The sequence below is a fragment of the Triticum aestivum genome, chromosome 6A (assembly GCF_018294505.1).
Source record: "Triticum aestivum cultivar Chinese Spring chromosome 6A, IWGSC CS RefSeq v2.1, whole genome shotgun sequence".
Lineage (NCBI taxonomy): Eukaryota > Viridiplantae > Streptophyta > Magnoliopsida > Poales > Poaceae > Triticum > Triticum aestivum.
Window position 1 is genome coordinate 403,061,232 of NC_057809.1, and position 22,760 is coordinate 403,083,991.

Consider the following 22,760-nt stretch of genomic DNA (forward strand, 5'->3'; position numbering starts at 1 on the left):
TCTGTTCCCTCCATATGGTGATACTCCCTCTGTTCCCAAATAGTACGGAGTAAAAGCCTCCCTCTGTTCCCAAATACGGAGTATTTGTCTTTCTACAGATTTCAACAAGTGACTAGGTACGCAGCAAAATGAGTGAAGTGAGCGTAGAGGCATAGGGATACTATAGAAAGGAAGTCCTCGCGATCCATTATTCCCCATCTCGGTCAGAGAGAACTATTCAACTAGTCTTCGCAGTGAAGTGACAATACACGCTGCAGCAGATGGGACACATAATTAATAAGCTGAACCAGCGTGTTGGTGTTACTAAATCAGCCTTACCCAGTACTGCCATCTCTTCTTCTTCCTCCTCTCTTCCCCATCGTCGGCCGCACACCATTTACCCCCGCTCACTGCTCGCCCGCCCGCGCCATCTTCCTTGGTAGCTCGCGCGTACCATATCCCCCCGCTCACTGCTCGGCCACACGAGGAGAAGCTTCTTCGCTCGCCCGCCCGAATCCACTTCCCCGCTGGCTCGCAGGCACCGAAAACCCCAATGGCAGAACCGACTGACACGCAGAGCCGCGATTGGAATTCCCTCCCCGATGTTCTCTTGGAGCAGATCTGTAGTCGTATGGACCTACTCAGCACCGTCCGTCTGGCCGCATGCTCGGTGTCTTTGTACCGTCTACTCGTCTACAACCGGCCGGCTCTTTTCAAGACACCCTGCTTGCTGATGCCCGATCCTCGCAGGTGGCCCAGACACCGACTTGACGATCCTACGGAGGTTGCCGTGGTGCCCCTCGACATTCTACCACTACCCGTCCACCTGTCCTTCATGCACGACCACTACTGGGCGGGCATGAAGGCCAACTAGATAGTCCTCATACACCACACCGGTAGTCCGTGGCATCTCATGGATATGTACAGCCAGCGAGAGATCACCCTTCCATCGTTGGATACCGCCGCCATCGAGCCTCGCAGCCCGCCAGACACTCTTGCCTACTACGCACGAGAAGCATCAAGCTTTTGGCTCGACCTCTATTTGCAAAAAGTTGTAATTTGCGAAGTGCCCACACCATCAGAAGACTACATGGATTACAAGCTCATTGCCTTGTTAAACATGGGATTAGTCTATCTGGAATCCGGTCGCCATACATGGTTATGGCTCATCATCAATCCTGTTGAGGCAACATTTTTGTCTGATGCTATAGTGCATGATGGCATCGTTTACGCAGTTGACGCACATATTGGCTGCCTATATTGGTGGAATCTATCGTCGTGTAATTGTTCTATCTCATCTCATCTTTACCTTATGAATACGACTGCCTGTTCATTTGTTACAAATTTAGAATGCATAGCATGTCTATAACCACATCATTGCTATATGTTCCTCTCATTTCCTAGATTTTTATGACCACACATGTTATTGTTAGAGTTGATATGAGAACAATTGGCATCTAATGATTGTTAGAATACATATTATGAGCATAATATCATGATTTCTATATGTTACTCTCGTTAACAAGATTTTTATAACAACGCATGTTATTGCTTAGAGTTGATATGAGAACAGTAGTAGTAAGTGCTATGGTAGAATATGAGTAGGCGCTGTCATAGCTGTTTTCCTCTCATTGTTACATGATGTTTGAACCATGACATATTGCTAGAATATGAAAGCCATTGGCTTATTTTTTTAACTTGGGGTATGATTATGACCACGACATTGCAATTTTCTATCTATGATATGTGTCGCTGTTATAATAATCTTAATTCCACACATACTCTGAACATGATTGTTTATTTTTGTCCTTTTGGTCTCCAATTTGAATTGTTGCAGCAGACGCAAATGCACTGGCCTTCATGATTCCAGGACCTGGAATCATACCAGCCGATGGGTGGTGGTTTATCGCTCGTTCAGCTGACGACAGTCATTTGATGCTCACTCGCACGTACCAAATTGACCAAACCATTACATCAAACCACATGCAGTACAATGTGGGGGGCGTTTGTGACATTGATGGCTATGGTTGCTTTGTTTTCGAGAAAGATCCCAGCTCCGTTGGGCCAGGCGTATTCAACTGGAGGCGGGTTTATAGCCTTGGCAACCACTCCTTGTTCCTCGGGCTCAATCATCCGATCATCCAACCAACCATTGATCATATCACCGGCGATGATTACTGTGCTATGCAACTTCCATTCGCGAGGGGGGGGGGCTGTGTTTACACGTCATACCATGGGTTTCATGAATCACCATATCCAGAGATTCATCGACACAGCTTGTTGCCAGATAATCTTCAGTGTGTGAAAGGCATCAAGCTTCCATGCGATGGATGACTTTTGCAAACCCGACATGCAGCGATGTGGTTCATGCCAACAACAAATATTCCCAACTTGATTCGTGCTGATATCTAGACTGAGCCATGTATTCTGCTGCTGTAGCACGACCCTCTTTTGTTGGATATTATGTACTATTGTTAGTTTGAAGCACTCCTTTGGTTTGAAGGATAGATACCTTCCTGGGATTAAGTGCATCCTAACTCACCTGCGTAGGATGTACTGATAATGATGATGGATCAGTTAGGCTTCAAGTGCGTACTTGTTAGTTAAACCTATGTATGAATTGTGACACTAAATACGACTAGTAAGTAGTACAGTAGCAGTACTAGTATACGTCGGTCAAATTATTCATCATGTCCACACATTGAATTGACATGACAACACGCTGCGCATGAGGTGACACAAGAATCCTGGCGGCGTGTTCGGGTATTCTGGACTTCAGATTTGGAGTACCACTTATCTGTCGAAATCTTTCATCATTCACTTAAAACAGTCGATTGATCATACATTGAGTACCATATAACTAGAATTACCGATGAAAGTCGAAGAAGGATTGGCCGGTGCTGCCGGCTGGCGTCAAGTTCGATCCCACGGATCAGGAGCTGATCGAGCACCTTGAGGCCAAAGTGAGTGCTGACAACGTGAGATTTCAGTCTCTCATCGATTTGTTCATACCAACCATCGACAGCGAGCACGACATATGCTACACCCAACCTGAGAAACTTCCAGGTAAGACACCGATCAGCCGTTGTCGTGGTTCTAAGACTGATAGTAGAATAGGGGGGTAGGAATGTAGAGGCAAGATCCTAGCTATGGAGGAGTTGTACGCACGAGTTTTACGAGTTCAGGCCCTTCTCGGAGGAAGTAACAGCCCTACGTCTCGGAGCCCGGAGGCGGTCGACTGAATATATGCGTGTGAATTACAAAAAGTGTGAACCCCTGTCCCAGAGGAGGGGGTGGCTTATATAGAGTGCGCCAGGACCCCAGCTCCCCTCCATTACACAGGGTTCAATGCCCATAAAGGAGGGACGTTACTAGTAACGTCTGAAGTAATTGTTGTAAATGCTCATAAAGCTATGGTTTAAACCCTGACTGTTGCTGAGTGGAAGGCTTCTCATCTTCTGGTGGTCGAGTGTCTTCAAGGTGGTCGAGTGGACACATCTTCATGGTCGAGTGGATGATGGTTTCTCTTCGACTGCTTCTGATTCTTTGTAGAGATGTCCTTGGGGAGGGTATGTTGGACAGATCCATGACCCTACCCTAGGTACATAGCTTCATCATTAGCCCCCGAATGGATCAAGGTTTCAGTGAGGAAGGAGTTGGGAACACTTCCGACCCATTCTTTGTGCTATGAGTATATCTTGTTCTGGAATAGTGAGTTGAGGGTACGACGTCGACTCCTTTCTCAGTCTCCTTGGTCCATTATTGGTTTTTGTCGAGTGAATTTTCATGGTAGAATTCCGAATGATAATTTAGAGGATGTTTGTCTTCAGTCTGGCAAGTTGCTCTGCTCTTCGTGGATTTCGCGGGATTCAAATTTTGGGAAGCGTGCCAGATGGGCATAACCATGGTTATCGGGACGGTTTAGGCAAGTGTCCTCGATCCCCGCGCCACCTTTTTCGCCACGTACTACGCGCGCGTCTGTTGCGGGATTTGTTTAGATTGTCTGGGTCCACCAGTCAGTCACTCGGGGGACGACCTTATAAAAGGCACTAGACCTGCCCTCTGCCTCGTGCGCTCCCATTCTCACTTGTTCTTCCCCCGATCTCTCTGCCACGCTCGCTTCCGCTCTCGTCGCCGGACCCTCGCTCGAACTCGACCCGTTGCCATGGGGAAAGAGAAGACGGTGGCGCTGGAGCGTGCGAAGAAGGCGACCGCGAAGGCGAAGGGCAAGCGGACCAGCCGGGGCGGATCCTTGTCCAGATTCGGCCTACCGCCGGGCTGGATCGAGGGCGACTGGGTCCGCTCGACAATCACCTAGGACGACCTCGACGACCTGGTGGAGGGGCGACTGATCCCCCACAAGTCGGCACGGCTCCCGGGAAACGAGACCGAGCCGCAGCCAAGGGAGGGTGAGTGTGTTCTCCTCGCCACCCACGTCGATCGCGGATTCTCACTGCCTTCCCATCCTTTTTTCCGGGGTTTTTTGAACTTCTTTGGGGCTCAACTCCACCATTTCACTCCAAACACCATAGTCTACCTAGCTGTTTTCGTGTCGATGTGTGAAAATTTCTTAGGCTTTCGACCGCACTGGGGTCTTTTCAAACACATCTTCACCTGCCGCTCCCAGTCGATCAAAAAGGCCAATCCGAGTGACGAGAGGACACGAGTAATCCAGATGTGCGGGGGTCTAGGGATCCAGGTGAAGAGCAAGAGTACCTTCCCAGCCATGATCCTTCCCGGCTCAGTCCGGGGCTGGCAGTCGACTTGGTTCTACTGCAAGGATCAGCCGACCCCGGGTCAGTCGACCGGACTTCCTCCCTTTTCTTTGGCTTGAGTGGAGAAGCCCGCCCCCTGAAGGTGGTTCCAGAAGAGAAGGCGCAAAGTCAAGGTGCTGGTCGAGCGGGTCGTCCAACTCGTCCGTGACGGGTTGACCGGGATGGACCTGCTGGAGGTCTTTCTTGGCCGACGCATCCAACCGCTTCAGGCACGCGATCATCCGATGTGGATGTACTCTGGGCTCGAGGATTCCACTCAGATCCACCCGAAGGACGTCAGTGAGGACACCTTGGAGAAGTGGCTGATGGGGATCACCAACAACAAAGACAACCCTCGGGGGTCTAGAAGGGTGGTTCCATTCGACCACTCGCATCAGCCGGAGCAGGTATGATTCTATTTTATCAAGTATCTTTCCGATTCACTGGGCGACATCTTGTTGATGGTCGACTGAATTTCTTTTGATCATTGTCTTTTCAGGCCCTCATCGACATGTACTCAATTCCCAACGGAGTACAGGAGCAAGACGTCGAGGAAGAAGCGAGCGGGGGCAAGAGCGGTGAGGGGCACTCGGATGCCGAGGAGGACGAGGAGAGCGACGAATCGACTGATGACGAAGAAGTCGACTCGCGTCCTCGCAGGGAGAGGAGATCCAAACACGCTCACGACCCGGCGAGCGCTCCGGACTTGGTGGCCGTGCCGATTGGACAGTCTTCGAAGTGTCCGAGGACGTCTTCCCCAACGCCGACTGAGAAGGCTCCAAAGCAGTCCAAAGTTGCACCGCCTCCAACATCGAAAGCACCAAAAGCCACCTCCTCCAAACTGGCAAAGGCTTTTCCCAGGATCAAAGTGACCGTCCCTACTATCTCCGGGTAATCATCTGACTTGTCCTTTTCGTCGACTCGATTAACCGGATGTAACCGATTGAATGCGGGTCTTTGCAGTGCTGCTACGTCAGGAACCTCTTCTCTCCAGTACCGGGACGAGGAGATGGAAGATGCGGTAACCTCCAACCCAGGTATAAACTCTTGTGATTTTGTTCTTGATTCCTTGGTCGATTGCGTTCTAGTGGTTCACTTGGGGTCGAATGATCTGCCTTGCAGCTCCACCCAACGTCATCGATCTTCCAGATGACGATGAAGATGTGGCTCTTAAGCCCAAGAAGAGCAAGAAGGTAGCAGGTGGCAGGATGTCTCGTCAAGAACCAACTACAACACCTCCCGTCCGTCAACCTGAAGACGCTGGCAGGGCCTGTGTGACCTTCGCTGCACCCTTGTCGAGTGGGCACCCCGCACCGTCGACTGCACCTGTGATTCCTTCAGTCGTCCAAATCCACGCCACGGAGCTCCAAGCCGCCGCACCTGGGTCGTCTGCTCACTTTTTCACCAGCTATCCCGTCCCGGACAACCAGTCGGAAGCGGCTGCGGATGCCATCCGACAGGCTTACATGATGATGGAGCGGGTGAAGACGGTGCATGAGAACAGCCAGGCTGCCTACGACGCCAGTGCTGCTCTTCGGGCCAATGTCCAGGTGAGTAGACTTTCTGACTGCTTTTGCTCTATGAGGATATGTTACCCGAAAAATCTTGTTCTACACAATCTCCTGTTGTTTGCGTCGAATTAGAGCACCCACTGGGTGTTTTGTTGTTTTTGGTAGTTTCGTTCTTCCACTCGGTCTGGGCGAGTGGGATCTGAACCGGTGGGGGCACGCTAAGTGCGCCCACCTGGTGTAGTCCCTGAGACCGCGGTCGACTGCTGGCAGTCGACTAGGGACTGAGTTCTACTTTCCTTTTTTTTCATTTCTTACACTCGACTCAGGCGGACTGGTCGAGTAGGATCCGAACCGGTGGGGGCACGCCAAGTGCACCCACTGGGTGTAGTCCTCGAGACCGCAGTCGACTGCTGGCAGTCGACTGTGGTTTGAACAGCTTTTTTTTACTTGGTCCAGGCGGACCGGTCGAGTTGGGTCTTAGTCAGCGGGGGCACACCAAGTGCACCCGCTGGGTGTAGCCTTTGAGACCGCAGTAGACTGTGTGTAGTCGGCTGGGGTCTAAGCGAACTTCTTTAGGTTTTATTCACTCGGAAGTAAACAACCTTTGATCTTATCGACTGATCCGTCTTTTGAATTCTGCAGAAGTCTTGTACTCTTATTTCCAAGTTTGCTGAACTTGAGGAGAAGCAGAGGCAACTCAACCTCGACTTGGAATTGGCCCAACAGAATCTGAAGAAAGCTCAAGGCGAAGCCGCCGGTATGGAAGGTAACTGACTGTCGACTGACTTTCAATATATTTCTTTGATCTCTTCTTTGATTCGATTGCTTCTTTTGCAGAGAAAATGAAGTTGGCTCTGGAGCAGAAGGACTCAGACCTCGCCGCCGCACAAAATGCAGCCCAAGATAAAACTGCTCTCACAGACCAGAAGCTTGCTTCAATCGGAACGCTGGAAAGGGAGGTGAACAAACTGAAATCTTGTCTTAATGAAGCTAACCGCGAAGTGACCAGTCTGAAGAAGGACAAGGTTGTCCTGAATGAAAAGTTGGAGTCTGCGATCCGCAAGAGGAATGACACGAAAGCTTATCTGAGGACTCTTGCCAAGAAACTCTATCTCACGCTGGAAGGTATTTCTTTTAAACTGTCTGTGTTGATGCTTGCGATCAGATCTTGTTCGGTCGATTCACTAATTTTTTGGCTGTAGAATTCTGCCAAGACTTTGACGAGAAAACTGGAAGGGTCGAGACGGGTTTGGACCCTAGCGCTTCTCCAGTCTGCGATGAAACTGCAATGAACGTGCTCCAACTGGAGTCCCGTATCGCCAGCGCCACAAGCTACCTCATGCGCCTGAAGGAGGTAGTCTCCCGAATCGACTCATCGCTTTGGCCGATGGCAACGCTTCAAAATGACCTAGAATCCCTGATGACTCGACTGGACGAGATCCCTGACCGAGTGCAAGAATGGAAGAAATCCTCTGCACGGTGTGGTGCTGACGTGGCGCTGTCCTTGGTGCGAGTCCATTGCAAGGAAGCTCGTGAAGACAAGCTAGCTGCGACCAAAGTCGCTAACACCAAAAAGCATGACTTCCAGTCCTTCATGGAGACTTTCATTGCCGCCGCCACTCGGATCACTGATGGGATCGACCTGGACTCATTCGTGGAGCCTACCAGCCCTCCTCCGGCCGAATGAACAAACTTATGAAACTTCAATCTACTTTAAATTTGCCTCGGAATGCCGAGTGATTGCTGTAACCATTGAACCCCTTCGGGCTTGATGCACGAGTACTTTTGATTTGCTTCTTGGAACTTTTAGGATTTATCAGAATTTGGTTTATCTCTGAATGTGCTTGCGTTTGCGTTCGAATGGACTTTTCTCACTACTCGGAATAGTCTTTGCGCTGGAGATGCAGCTCTGAGGTGGTAGCTCCAGTCGGCCTGCGCTTCGTCGTCCTTGCGGATAGGGATGGAGAGGACGTTGTACTTGTGTCGTAGCTCCGAAGGAGAAGGTTGCAGTCGACCTGCACCTCGTCATCCTTGCGGATAGGGATGGAGCGTACGTTGTACTTGTGCCGTAGCTCTGAAGGATAACATTGTAGTCGACCTGCACCTCGTCGTCCTTGCGGATAGGGATGGAGTGTACGTTGTACTTGTGCCGTAGCTCCGAAGGAGAAGGTTGCAGTAGACCTGCACCTCATCGTCCTTGTGGATAGGGGTATGCTTCGGACTTGGGCGAGTACTGGACTACAACTAAGACCTCCGAGTGGGAGGATTGCTCTCCACTCGGTAAGATTTTTCAAACTTAGGCGCGTACTGGACTGCAGCTAAGCCTCCTAGCGAGAGAACTTAGCCGAGTACTGGACTGCAGCTAAGCCCCCGAGTGGGAGGATTGCTCTCCACTCGGTAGGATTTTTTTTAAAACTTAGACGGGTACTGGACTGCAGCTAAGCCCCCGAGTGGGAGGATTGCTCTCCACTCGGTAGGATTTTTTCAAACTTAGGAGAGTACTGGACTGCAGCTAAGCCTCATAGTGAGAGAACTTAGGCGAGTACTGGACTGCAGCTAAGACCCCGAGTGGGCGGATTGCTCTCCACTCGGTAGGATTTTTTCAAACTTAGGAGATTACTGGACTGCAGCTAAGCCTCCTAGTGAGAGAACTTAGGCGAGTACTGGACTGCAACTAAGCTCCCGAGTGGGAGGATTGCTCTCCACTCGGTAGGATTTTTTCAAACTTAGGCGAGTACTGGACTGCAGCTAAGCCTCCTAGTGACAGAACTTAGGCGAGTACTGGACTACAGCTAAGCCCCCAAGTGGGACGATTGCTCTCCACTCGGTAGGATTTTTTCTAACTTAGGCGAGTACTGGACTGCAGCTAAGCCTCCTAGTGAGAGAACTTAGGCGAGTACTCGACTGCGGCTAAGCCCCCGAGTGGGAGGATTGCTCTCCACTCGGTAGGATTTTTTCGAACTTAGGCGAGTACTAGACTGCAGCTAAGCCTCCTAGTGAGAGAACTTAGGCGAGTACTGGACTGCAGCTAAGCCCCCCGAGTGGGAGGATTGCTCTCCACTCGGTAGGATTTTTCAAACTTAGGCGATTACTGGACTGCAGCTAAGCCCCCGAGTGGGAGGATTGGTCTCCACTCGGTAGGATTTTTTCAAACTTAGGCGAGTACTGGACTATAGCTAAGCCCCCGAGTGGGAGGATCGCTCTCCACTCGGTAGGATTTTCTTCAAACTTAGGCGAGTACCGGACTACAGCTAAGCCTCCTAGTGAGAGAACTTAGGCGAGTACTGGACTGCAGCTAAGCCCCCAAGTTGGAGGATTGCTCTCCACTCGGTAGGATTTTCTTCAAACTTAGGCGCCGGACTGCAGTTAAGCCTCCTAGTGAGAGAACTTAGGCGAGTATTGGACTGCAGCTAAGCCCCCGAGTGGGAGGATTGCTCTCCACTCGGTAGGATTTTCTGTCGAACTTAGGCGAAACGGATTCGCGACTAAGCCCACCCACTGGGTATTTCAGAAGTAAATAAAAACACGACAACCGAATGATAGGACCATAAGCTCTTGTCTTTGATAAACGAATTACAAAGGTGTTTCTTATTACATTTTATTCGAACGAGTGCTTAAGTATAAAAGGGCCGGAGCAGCTCCGCGTTCCAAGCCAGTGGCTCATCTTTCTAATGCTCAATACTGTAAAGATGGCATGCTCCATTGTGGAGAACTTTGGTGATGATGAAGGGGCCTTCCCAAGTCGGGGCGAGCTTGTGTGGTTTCTGTTGATCTACTCGAAGAACCAGGTCTCCTTCTTGAAAGGCTCGAGCCTTCACATTTCTGGCGTGGAATCAACGCAAGTCTTGCTGATAAATGGTCGACCGGATCAAGGCCATCTCTCTTTCCTCCTCTAAGAGATTGACTGAATCTTGCCGGGACTGCTCTCCTTCCTCTTAGGAGAAGAGCTCGACTCGGGGTGCATTGTGGAGCAGGTCGCTTGGCAGAACAACTTCGGCTCCATAAACTAAGAAGAAAGGAGTTCGTCCGGTCGACCGATTAGGAGTTGTCCTTAAACCCCACAGAACTGACGAAAGTTCATCAACCCAAGCGCCTGCTGTGTGTTTGAGATCACGCATTAGTCGGGGTTTCAGTCCTTTGAGAATTAGGACATTGGCTCTTTCTTCTTGTCCGTTCGACTGCGGGTGAGAGCTCGAAGCATAGTCGACTCGAGTGCCTTGAGAAGCGCAGAAAGCTCTGAACTCATCGGAATCGAAGTTCGACCCGTTGTCCGTGATGATGCTGTGTGGGACTCCATATCTGAATGTCAATTCTCTGATAAAACTTACAGCGGTGCTAGCATCAAGGTTCTTGATCGGTTTAGCTTTGATCCATTTGGTAAACTTGTCCACTGCAACAAGCACATGAGTGAAGCCACTCCTGCCAGTTCTCAGTGGTCCAACCATATCCAGTCCCCAAACAGCAAAGGGCCAGATGAGGGGGATGGTCTTCAGGGCTGACGCTGGCTTGTGAGACATGTCGGAGTAAAACTGGCAGCCTTCACATCTGTCGACTATATCTTTCGCCATTTCATTTGCTCATGGCCAATAGAATCTAGCTTGGTATGCTTTAGCCACGATGGCCCAAGAGGACGCATGGTGACCACAGGTCCCCGAGTGGATGTCATTGAGGATCATTCGACCTTCTTCTGGTGTTATGCATTTCTGACCGACTCTAGTCACGCTTTCCCTGAACAGTTGTCCTCTTATCACAGTAAAGGCCTTGGATCAACGGACGATTTGTCAAGCCTCTTCCTCATCCTCTGGGAGTTCTTTCCAGAGGATGTATGCAATGTAGGGCACCGTCCAGTCGGGAGTAATGGCCAGAATCTCCATGATCAGGTCGACCATGGCTGGGACCTCGACTTCAGTCGGATCTGTGGCGCTCTTAGGTTGCGGGGGCTCTTCAGTAAAAGGATCTTCCTGAACTGTCGGTGTGTGAATATGCTCCAAAAACACATTGCTGGGAATGGCTTATCTCTTGGAACCTATCTTTGCCAAGTCATCGGTTGCTTGATTTTTCAGTCGGGGTATGTGGTGGAGCTCTAACCCCTCAAACTTCTTGTCAAGCTTCCGCACCGCGTTGAAGTAACCAGTCATGGTTGGGCTTCTGACGTCCCACTCCTTCATCACTTGATTAACTACCAAATCTGAGTCGCCATAGACCTTGAGGCGACGGACACCGAGTGAGATGGCCATGCGCAACCCATACAGGAGTGCTTCATATTCTGCTTCATTGTTGGAGGAATCAAAGTGAATCTGGAGGACATATCTGAGCATGTCTCCTCGGGGGAATACCAGAACTACCCCAGCACTAGAACCATTCAGCATTTTGGATCCGTCAAAGAACATGGTCCAGTGCTCCGAGTGAACTTGAGTCGGCAGTTGCTATTCGATCCACTCGGCGAGGAAATCTGCTATTGGTTGGGACTTAATAGCTTTCTTTGCCTCAAACTTGATATCCAAGGGAAGGAGTTCAATCGCCCATTTTGCCACTCGACCAGTTGCATCTCTGTTGTGCAGAATCTCTGACAATGAAGCATTGCTGACAACTGTAACAGAGTGATCCGAGAAATAATGTGCAACCTTCTTCGTGGTCATGTAAATCCCATAGACAAGCTTCTGATAGTGAGGATATCTCCGCTTTGACAGGCTCAGGACTTCAGAGATATAATAAACTAGGCGTTGAACTTTATAAGCTTTTCCTTCTTCTTCCCGCTCGACCGTAAGTACTGTACTGGCGACTTGTCCAATGGCTGCTATATAAAGCAGTAGAGGCTCTTTGCTGATTGGAGCAGCAAGCACCGGCTGGGTGGAAAGCAGGGCTTTTAGCTCTGCAAACACTGCATCAGCTTCTGGGGTCCACTCGAACTTATGTGATTTCTTCATCAGTCGGTAAAGAGGCAACGCCTTTTCACCGAGGTGAGAAATGAATCGACTTAAGGCAGCCAAGCAACCAGTAAGCTTCTGGACATCATGCACATGCACAGGGCATTTCATTCGGAGTATAGCATCCACTTTCTTTGGGTTAGCATCGATTCCTCGTTCAGAAACAAGGAAACCGAGTAACTTTCCGCCCGGAACTCCAAACGTGCACATCGATGGATTGAGCTTGATATCATACCTTCTGAGGTTGGCAAAGGTTTCATTAAGGTCAGTCAGTAGGTCGGAATCTTTACGTGACTTGACCACAATGTCATCCATGTATGCTTCCACATTTTGACTGGTCTGAGTGAGCAGGCACTTCTGAATCATCCGCATGAATGTGGCTCCGGCATTCTTCAACCCGAATGGCATTGTGACATAACAAAAGCACCCAAACGGGGTGATAAAAGCTGTTTTTATCTCGTCGGGTCCGTACGGACGGATCTGGTGGTACCCGGAGTAGGTGTCCAAAAAGGACAAACGCTCGCACCCTGCAGTCGAGTCGACTATCTGGTCGTTGCAAGGGAGAGGAAAGTGATCTTTCGGGCAGGCCCGATTGATATGCTTGAAATCAATGCACATGCGAAGTGAGTTGTCCTTCTTTGGAACCATGACAACATTGGCTAACCACTCGGAGTGGTAAATCTCTCGGATAAACTCAGCTGCCAAAAGCCGAGCCACCCCTTCACCGATTGCCTTTCTCTTCTGTACGGTGGACCGTCGAAGATGCTCTTTGACTGGTTTCACCTTTGGGTCGACTCGCAAACGATGCTCAGCCAGTCCCCTGGGAACACCCAGCATGTCAGAAGGCTTCCATGCAAAGAGGTCCCAGTTCTCACGGAGGAACTGGATGAGCGCTTCTTCCTATTTGGAGTCGAGCGTGGTTGAAATGTGAGTCGGAGCAGCATTGGGGTCTGTCGGGTGAATGTGAATCGACTTCGTTTCACCGGACGACTGGAATGCTGAATCTGTGGCTAGCTTCTTGGCTAGCAACAAGTTACTCGGATCTGCATTTTTCTGGTATTCTTGCAATTCTACCACGGCCATCTGAGCATCGGTGATCTTTGAGCCCTTTTGGAAGCACCCTTCTACCTTCTTCCGATTACCAGAGATAGTGATCACTCCTTTGGGACCAGACATCTTCAGTTTGAGGTACACGTAACACGGTCGAGCCATAAATCGTGCATAAGATGGCCTGCCAGAATTGCATGATAAGCACTCTGGAAATGCACAACTTCTAATGTCAACTTTTCTTTGCGGTAATTTTTGGAATCACCGAAAACCACGTCGAGCGCAATCTTACCAAGGGATGCAGCCTTCTTGCCTGGGATGACCCAATGGAAACTCATATTGCTTCCACTGAATCTGGACATCAGAATGCCCATTCCCTTCAATGTCTCTGCATACAGTATGTTCAAGCCACTGCCACCGTCCATCAGGACCTTTGTCAGTCGAGTGCCTTCGACCACCGGGTCGACCACCAGTGCTTGCCTCCCAGGGGTGGCTATGTGCGCTGGATGGTCAGACTGGTCGAATGTAATGGCAGTCTATGACCACTTCAAGTAACTGGGTGTCACCGGAGTGACCATGTTCACTTCTCTGTTGATAACTTTAAATCGACTTTTGCTCTTAACGTCAGCAAAAATCATCAGAGTGGAATTCACGTGGGGATAACCATCATCATCCCCTTCTTCATCTTCAGCCTTGTCTGCTTCCTTCTCCTTTTCCTTGGGTTGTTTCTCTCGGAATTGCTGCATTAGGAGTCGACACTGGCGAGCGGTGTGCTTCGGGTAAATGAAATTACCCTCTTCATCTTTTTTGGTGTGGATGTGGCCCGGCAAATCCAACACGTCATTTCCATCTTGATCTTTTACTTTCTTGGGGTTCCACGGCCCCTTGGGCTTCCCCTTGAACTTTCCTTGAACCACAACCAAGGCTTCACCAGGAGCAGCTGGCTCGGTGTTGCGCTTTTGTTTCCGACCGGAGTTTCCTCCTCCGGCTTTGTGGGTGACTGCTTTGTGCTTGCCACTCCGGAGTCGTTCTTCTTCTTCTTCACCATTGGCATACTTGGTGGCAATTTCCATCATCCGAGCCAGAGTCATATTTCCTGTCCGTCTGAATTTCATATTCAACTCCCAATACCTGACACCTTCCTTAAAGGCACAAATTGCCTGATGAGCTGACACATCTTCTACTGTGTGGTGTAGGGTGATCCATCTCTGGATATAATCCCTCAAAGTTTCATTCGGTTTCTGAACACAACACTGTAATTCTGTCAAACCTGCCGGCCGTTTGCAAGTTCCCTTGAATGTTCTGACAAACACTCGGGCCAGATCTTCCCAAGTATAGATGCTGCCAGGCGCCAACTGATTCAACCATGCTCTAGCCGAGCCCTCCAACATCAAAGGAAGCTGTTTCATGGCCACTTCATCATTGCCGCCACCAATCTGGACAACCACTCGGTAGTCTTCAAGCCAAGTGTCAGGCTTGGACTCTCTGGTGAACTTACTGACTCCAGTCACCAACCTAAAGTTGGGGGAATCACCGCAGCTCTGATAGCTCTGCTGAAGCATTCTGGACCTGAGACATGCACCCTGTTGCTGGTTTGCGGATCTCTGTCATTGCCCTCTCGGTGAGCTCTATTTCTGTCGACCAAGCCCTGAACGAGAATAGATCTCGCATCAAAGCTTAGCTCCCTAGGGTCAACTGGAATACCTCGTCCGACACTGTGAGGGCGTCTGTCTTCATGTTGCCGAGGCACGTATGACCCACTCCTTGGAGGAGGCGTGGGCACTCGACGGCGATCATCACAATTGGCTCGGCGATCATACTCCTCTCGGTTTCTGTACTGATCACGTCGATCTCCACGTCCCTCACGCCCCAGGGGCGATCTTGGGCTATGGGTCGACTGAACTGTGTCTGCGACCATGGATCTACTATGGATCCTATTCCGTGACCGTATTCTGCTCTCCCGCTGCCCGGAGCAAGGCTCGGATTTGCACCAGACCTCGGCCAGCTTCCGACTGGGAAGGTTGAATCGACTCCGCTATCCTGGCAGTAGCTGCTAGATTCTGGATCGGGGTTCGGTATACCTGAGTTAGAGGAGGAAAAAGTTGGCGTCGACTGGATTCAGGAGCACGCTGCCGAGAGCGATCGTCGAGTGCGCGCTGGAGGTTCTCCAGTCGAGTGCGCTCAGCCAAGTTGGCCAAGCGCGCCTGCTCCAAGGCTTGGGACTCAAGGGTTTCTCCAACTATAGGAGTATGCAGTGCATCCATGTTCTGGCGGCGAAGTTCCTCCCTCTGCTGTGAAGAGAGAGGTTCGGGGCGGTACTCCTCGTGAACGCGCGACGGATCGCCGTTCCCGTCGCCTCCGTCTTCACGGTTGAAGCCAGGAGGGCTGTGTGGTCCATTGACCATCAGGACTTTCACTGCTGGGTCGCTGTTGTCGCACTCGTATGCGGTCTCCATGGAGCCAGTCGACAGATCGAACAGGCCGTAGAGAGTTTCGTCGGGCTCGATCGCCGCGACTTGAGGGGTGGCCGACTGGCGGGGCACCGCATGCTTCACCCACCGCCGAAGCCTCGACCGACTAGAGCATTTGCTCCGGCGGGCCGCAGGGAGGGGGAAACCTGCTGGAGTCGACTGATACTGGGTCGACCGCTGCCGCAGGAGGATGCCGCGAATACACACGCGAAAGTGCATCGCCCGCGAGCGGGGAGCTCATCGGCGTCGAGTGGGTCCTCCTGAAGCCAAGCCGAGTCGTCGGCGACAAACACGAGCACGCCGAGATGGATCTCGCGGCCCTTAGCCAAACCTCTGCCTGGAACCATGATGAAGGGGGTCGGAAAAATTGCAACTTCTCTTAACCTTGTGGTCATGGGTTCGCGCCCCAAGGTGGGCGCCAACTGTCGTGGTTCTAAGACTGACAGTAGAATAGGGGGGTAGGAATGTAGAGGCAAGATCCTAGCTATGGAGGTGTTGTACGCACGAGTTTTACGAGTTCAGGCCCTTCTCGGAGGAAGTAACATCCCTACGTCTCGGAGCCCGGAGGCGGTCGACTGAATATATGCGTGTGAATTACAGAAAGTGCGAACCCCTGTCCCAGAGGAGGGGGGTGGCTTATATAGAGTGCGCCAGGACCCCAGCTCCCCTCCGTTACACAGGGTTCAATGCCCATAAAGGAGGGACGTTACTGGTAACGTCTGAAGTAAAGTGTTGTAAATGCTCATAAAGCTATGGTTTAAACCCTAACCGTTGCTGAGTAGAAGGCTTCTCATCTTCTGGTGGTTGAGTGTCTTCACGGTGGTCGAGTGGATGATGGTTTCTCTTCGTCTGCTTCTGATTCTTTGTAGGGATGTCCTTGGGGAGGGTATGTTGGACAGATCCATGACCCTACCCTAGGTACATAGCTTCATCAGCCGTCTACTTTCATAAACATATTCCTTTGTTTATAGCTCTATTTTTCTTTTTAGATGCAGACCTGGTGAAGCAATTACAATTTGACAGTTAATAAAAAGTGAGACAAGTGACTGCAACATGCCAAAGATGTTATGAAAATGCCAACTAGGTACACTAAAACCTGTATTCCACAATATTGGAGGTATAACACCGAGTGGCCTAAGGAAGCATTTCTTCCAGTGCAATTCTAGGGCATTCAAAAGGGGCACGTGGACGCATCGCAAGATACAGTCGGAGTGCGGCATGCACGCGATGTGGCACAAGACCGGCAATACCTTGCCGGTGATGGTCAACGGCCGGCAGACGGGCAGCAAAAAAGGTTCTGGTGCTGCACACCAACAAGAACTTCGACCAACAGAGGACCAACTGGGTGATGCACCAGTACCACCTCGGGGACCTGGAGCAAGAGAAGGAGCGGGAGCTGGTCCTCTGCAAGATTTTCTACCAGACAAACACTAGGGCCAGGAGTAAAAGGATTATAAGTTAGTTTTTTTTGTTGATAGAAAGACTGTAAGGGAACCCCCTACAGCATAATTGGTGCAACAAACCCAAATTGCAAGTACGAAGCCTTGAACCTGGGTGGCTGGGAAGGCATCAGCCCCTTCCCACCACTAGGCTATGCCTTAGTCTGCAAGTTGGTATTGTTGTTAACGGTATTTTGGTATGAACTTGCATTTGCTTCCAACCATCATGCCGAGGGTCGACGTGGATATAAAGCTGAATCATTTGTTTCGAAACGAATTTTCGGGCACTTGATTTTTATTTGATGGCTAGCATAAGCACCCGCCATTCGAATTCCCAGTTCTCCAATTTTTTCGAAACAAGTGCATGCACTTATTATCATGATTAAAAAAATTATTCGTGCTGCACCCCAGTTACCAGTCTGTACTTGCAGAATTCTCTCGTTTATTGAGCTCGTATATTGTTTTTTCAGGTCGAGCAAGATTCAACTAGGCTTTAGACTGCCCAGGGTTGGTTTTGTTTTTAACAGGCCCAGCCCATGACGACTATGGGGCACAAAGATCCAGCAGGAATCTACTGGCCTCTGGCCCGCCAGCGTTAGTTATATTTTGTCTTACAACATCCACATGCAGTTTTTTTACTGAATTAAACACACAACCCAGTTCTATTATCCTCTTGAAACGCATGTCCTAAATCCGTTTTCTAATCTCTACCCATAGTTTTACTAGTTCATATACACGTATCATTATATTGAAAACACATAAAATTCCCTTTTCATATTTACATTCTTATTTTTGTTGTTTTTCCCAGCCAGTGCTGATTTTTTTACCACTGGTTTTCCCTTAAACCAACTCAATCGTCCCACGTCTTATTTGCTTACAAAAACAAAATGATTTTTTGGCAAATCAATAAGTTCTTAAAAATGTTTATCATTTCGGGATTACAACAGTTCGGACTCCACCGAAATATGCAAAATAAGGTTGAACTTTTTGACCGTGGTCCTGGGCAGAAAATGGGCTGTAATAAATTACTTAAGAATTACAAAATGGGCTGCAAATTATAAAAAAAATAGCAAATGGGCTTTATGTTGTCTGCCACAGATTTGGAGGCTGACTTGTGGGCCTACTAAGTTCATGCGTACACAAGGTTTCTCAAAAAATAAACTTAATCAACAATCGACTCTACCAGCGTCAGACCGTTAGATGTCAATCTAACGGCAATCGTGCTTCTTCAGTCTCTGATCTTCCTGCCCCAGCCGCCGAAACCAGCGCCGTCGGAACCGCCTGCTCCCGCCTCCCGTGGCCGGCAGTGCTACCGGGCAGGCCTCACGGCCCCATCATACTTGCATCCCTGGCCTATCTATCCCTCTACTCACCCACACGTCCTGTTATTTTCTGGCGATGGCAGCCGAACCAGTCAACCCTCGTACTCTCCACTGCATGGGTAGCCACTACCATGTCTTCCCCGGCTCCGTGTCGTTCCCTTCGTAGGCCTCGCCATCGTCCATCACCCTGGTGCTCTCGGTGCGGCGTGGTAAACGATGTCCATCCAACGGCCGTAGTGCTTCTTCAACCTCTGGTCTTCTTGCCCCAGCCGCCCAAAGCAGCGCCGGTCGTGCCGCATGCTCCTGCCTCCCGTGGCCGGCTGTGCTGCTGCGGAGGCCTCACCGTCCCCATACTACTCCCACCGCTGGCCAGGCCATCCCTCCACTCACCCACTCCCCCTGTTATTCTGTGGCGACGGCAGCCTCACACCGCAGCCGAACCAGTGAACCCTCGTACTTCTCTCCGCGTGGGCATCCGCTGTCGCGTCTTCCCCGGATCCACGTCGTCCCCTTCATAGGCCTCGCCGTCGTCCACCGCCGTGGTGCTCTCGACGCGGTGTGGTCAATGTGGTCAATGACCGACTTCCATCGGAAGAGTACTGTACGTGGAGAGGCTGACAGCTGGGTCCACGGCAGCCGCGAGGAAGTGCCTCCTTATTACGTGCAAAATAATTATTCCTCCACCTGTCAGCAGGGACCCACCAGACGGGCCACCAATATTTCGCGGAAAAAACGTTTCCCCACTGACCACTGGGACCCACCGGACGGGCCACCGTATTTCGTGAAAAAAACGTTTGCCCCTGACTGCTGGGACCCACCAGACGGACCACCGTATTTCGTGAAAAAAATGTTCCCCCCACTATCAGCTCGGACCCACCGGAAGTGCCTCGTTATTACGCACAGAAAAATGAATACTCCCCCTGCTAGCTGGGACCCACCATGGTGGGAGGCTAACTTGTGGGCCTACTAAGTTGATGAGGACGGAGGGCTTTGTCAACTTAGTCAATATGAACGATTCTAGCTCCAGTGACCATACGATGTCAATCCAACGGCCGTCGTGCTTCTTCAATCTCTGCTCTTCCTGCTCCAGTCACTCAAACAAGCGCCGGTGGGACTGCCTGCTCCCTCCTCCCCGCGTCCGGCTCTGCTGCCGCGTAGGCCTCATCGCCCCACCGTACTCCCACCGCTGGGCTAGCCATCCCTCTACTCACCCATGATAACCAACAAGTATAGGGGATCGCAACAACTTTTGGGGGTAGAGTATTCAACCCAAATTTATTGATTCGACACAAGGGGAGCCAAAGAATATTCTCAAGTATTAGCGGCTGAGTTGTCAATTCAACCACACCTGGAAAGTTAGTATCTGCAGAAAAGTGTTTAGTAGCATAGTAATATGATAGTGGTGGTAGCAGCAACAAAAGTAAAGACAACAAAAGTAATGTTTTTGGTATTTTGTAGTGATTGTAACAGTAGCAGCGGGAAAGTAAATAAGCGTAAACCAGTATATGGAAAACTCATAGGCACTGGATCAGTGATGGATAATTATGCCAGATGCGGTTCATCATGTAACAGTCATAACATAGGGTGACACAGAACTAGCTCCAATTCATCAATGTAATGTAGGCATGTATTCCGTATATAGTCATACGTGCTTAAGGACAAGAACTTGCATGGCATCTTTTGTCCTACCCTCGCGTGGCAGTGGGGTCCTATCGGAAACGAAGGGATATTAAGGCCTTCTTTTAATAGAGAACCGAAACAAAGCATTAGCACATAGTGAATACATGAATTCCTCAAACTATGGTCATCACTGGGAGTGGTCCCGATTATTGTCACTTCGGGGTTGCCGGATCATAACACATAGTAGGTGACTATAGACTTGCAAGATAGGATCAAGAACTCACATCCATTCATGAAAACATAATAGGTTCAGATCTGAAATCATGGCACTCGGGCCCTAGTGACAAGCATTAAGCATAGCAAAGTCATAGCAACATCAATCTCAGAACATAGTGGATACTAGAGATCAAACCCTAACAAAACTAACTCGATTACATGATAAATCTCATCCAACCCATCACCGTCCAGCAAGCCTACGGTGGAATTACTCACGCACGGCGGTGAGCATCATGAAATTGGTGTTGGAGGATGGTTGATGATGACAACGGCGACGAACCCCCTCCCCGGAGCCCCGAACTGACTCCAGATCAGCCCTCCCGAGAGGTTTTAGGGCTTGGCGGCGGCTCCATATCGTAGAACGCAATGATTTCTTCTCTCCGATTTTTTCTCTCCGAAAGCAAATATATAGAGATGGAGTTGGCGTTGGAGGGCATCCAGGGGGCCCACGAGGTAGGGGGTGCGCCCTAGAGGGGGGGGGGGCACCCCCACCCTCGTGGACAGGGTGTGGGCCCCCTGGTCTTCATCTTTGGCGAGGATTTTTCATTATTTTTCTAAGATGTTCCGTGGAGTTTCAGGTCATTCCGAGAATATTTGTTTTCTGCACATAACACAACATCATGGCAATTCTGCTGAAAACAGCGTCAGTCCGGGTTAATTCCATTCAAATCATACAAGTTAGAGTCCAAAACAAGGGCAAAAGTGTTTGGAAAAGTAGATACGACGGAGACGTATCAACTCCCCCAAGCTTAAACCCTTGCTTGTCCTCAAGCAATTCAGTTGACAAACTGAAATAAAGAAAGAAAAACTTTTACAAACTCTGTTTGCTCTTGTTGTTGTAACTATGTCAAGCCAGTATTCAAGTTTTCGGCAGAGATCATAACTAACCACATTTGCAATAATTCTCAGGTCTCATAATTACTCATATCAATAGCATAATCAACTAGCAAGCCATAATAATAAATCTCCGATGACAACACTTTCTCAAAACAATCATAATATGATATAACAAGATGGTATCTCGCTAGCCCTTTCTGAGACCGCAAAACATAAATGAAGAGCACCTTTAAAGATCAAGGACTGACTAGACATTGTAATTCATGGTAAAAGAGATCCAATCATAGTCACACCCAACATTGATTAATAGTGATGAATGCAAATGACAGCTATGCTCTCCAGCTAGTGCTTTTTAATAAGAGGGTGATGACTCAACATAAAAGTAAATGGATAGGCCCTTCGCAGAGGGAAGCAGGGATTTGTAGAGGTGCCAGAGCTCGGTTTTGAAATAGAGATAAATTGTATTTTGAGCGGTATACTTTCATTGTCAACGTAACAACTAAGAGATGGCAATATCTTCCATGCTAAACACATTATAGGCGATTCCCAAACAGAATGGTAAAGTTTATACTCCCTCTCCACCAACAAGCATCAATCCATGACTTTCTCGAAACAATGAGTGTCTCCAACATACATCAGGTCCTAGGGGTAGTTTTGTTTGCAATTAATTTTGATTTAGTTTGCATAAAGCATGGGACTGGGCATCCCGGTGACCAGCCATTTTCTCGTGAGTGAGGAGCAGAGTCCACTCCTCTTGAGAATAACCCGCCTAACACGGAAGATAAGGACAGCCTTGGTTGATACATGAGCTATTCGAGCATACAAAACAGAATGTTTATTTGAAGGTTTAGAGTTTGGCACATACAAATTTACTTGGAACGACATGTAGATACCGCATATAGGAAGGTATAGTGGACTCATATGGAATAACTTTGGGGTTTAAGGGATTGGATGCACAAGCAGTATTCCTGCTTAGTACAAGTGAAGGCTAGCAAAAGACTGGGAAGCGACCAACTAGGGAGCGACAACAGCCATGTACATGCATTAAAATTAATAAACATTGGATGCAAGCATGAGTAGGATATAATCCACCATGAACATAAATATCGTGAAGGCCACGTTGATTTTGTTTCAACTACATGCGTGAACATGTGCCAAGTCAAGTCACTTAAATCATTCAAAGGAGGATACCACCCCATCATACCACATCATAACCATCTCAATAGCATGTTGGCATGCAAGGTAAACTATTATAACTCATAGCTAATCAAGCATGGCACAAGCAACTGTGATCTCTAATTGTCATTGCAAACATGTTTATTCATAATAAGCTGAATCAAGAATGAGGGGCTCATCATATTTACAAAAACAAAAGAGGTCGAGTTCATACTAGCTTTTCTCATCTCAGTCAGCCCATAATATATCATCATAATTGCCTTTCACTTGCGCGACCGGATGATGTGAATAATAATAAGAGTGCACGTGCATTGGACTAAGCTGGAATCTGCGAGCATTCAATAAACAGGAGAAGACAAGGCAATATGGGCTCTGGGTTAATTCAACAACAATGCATATAA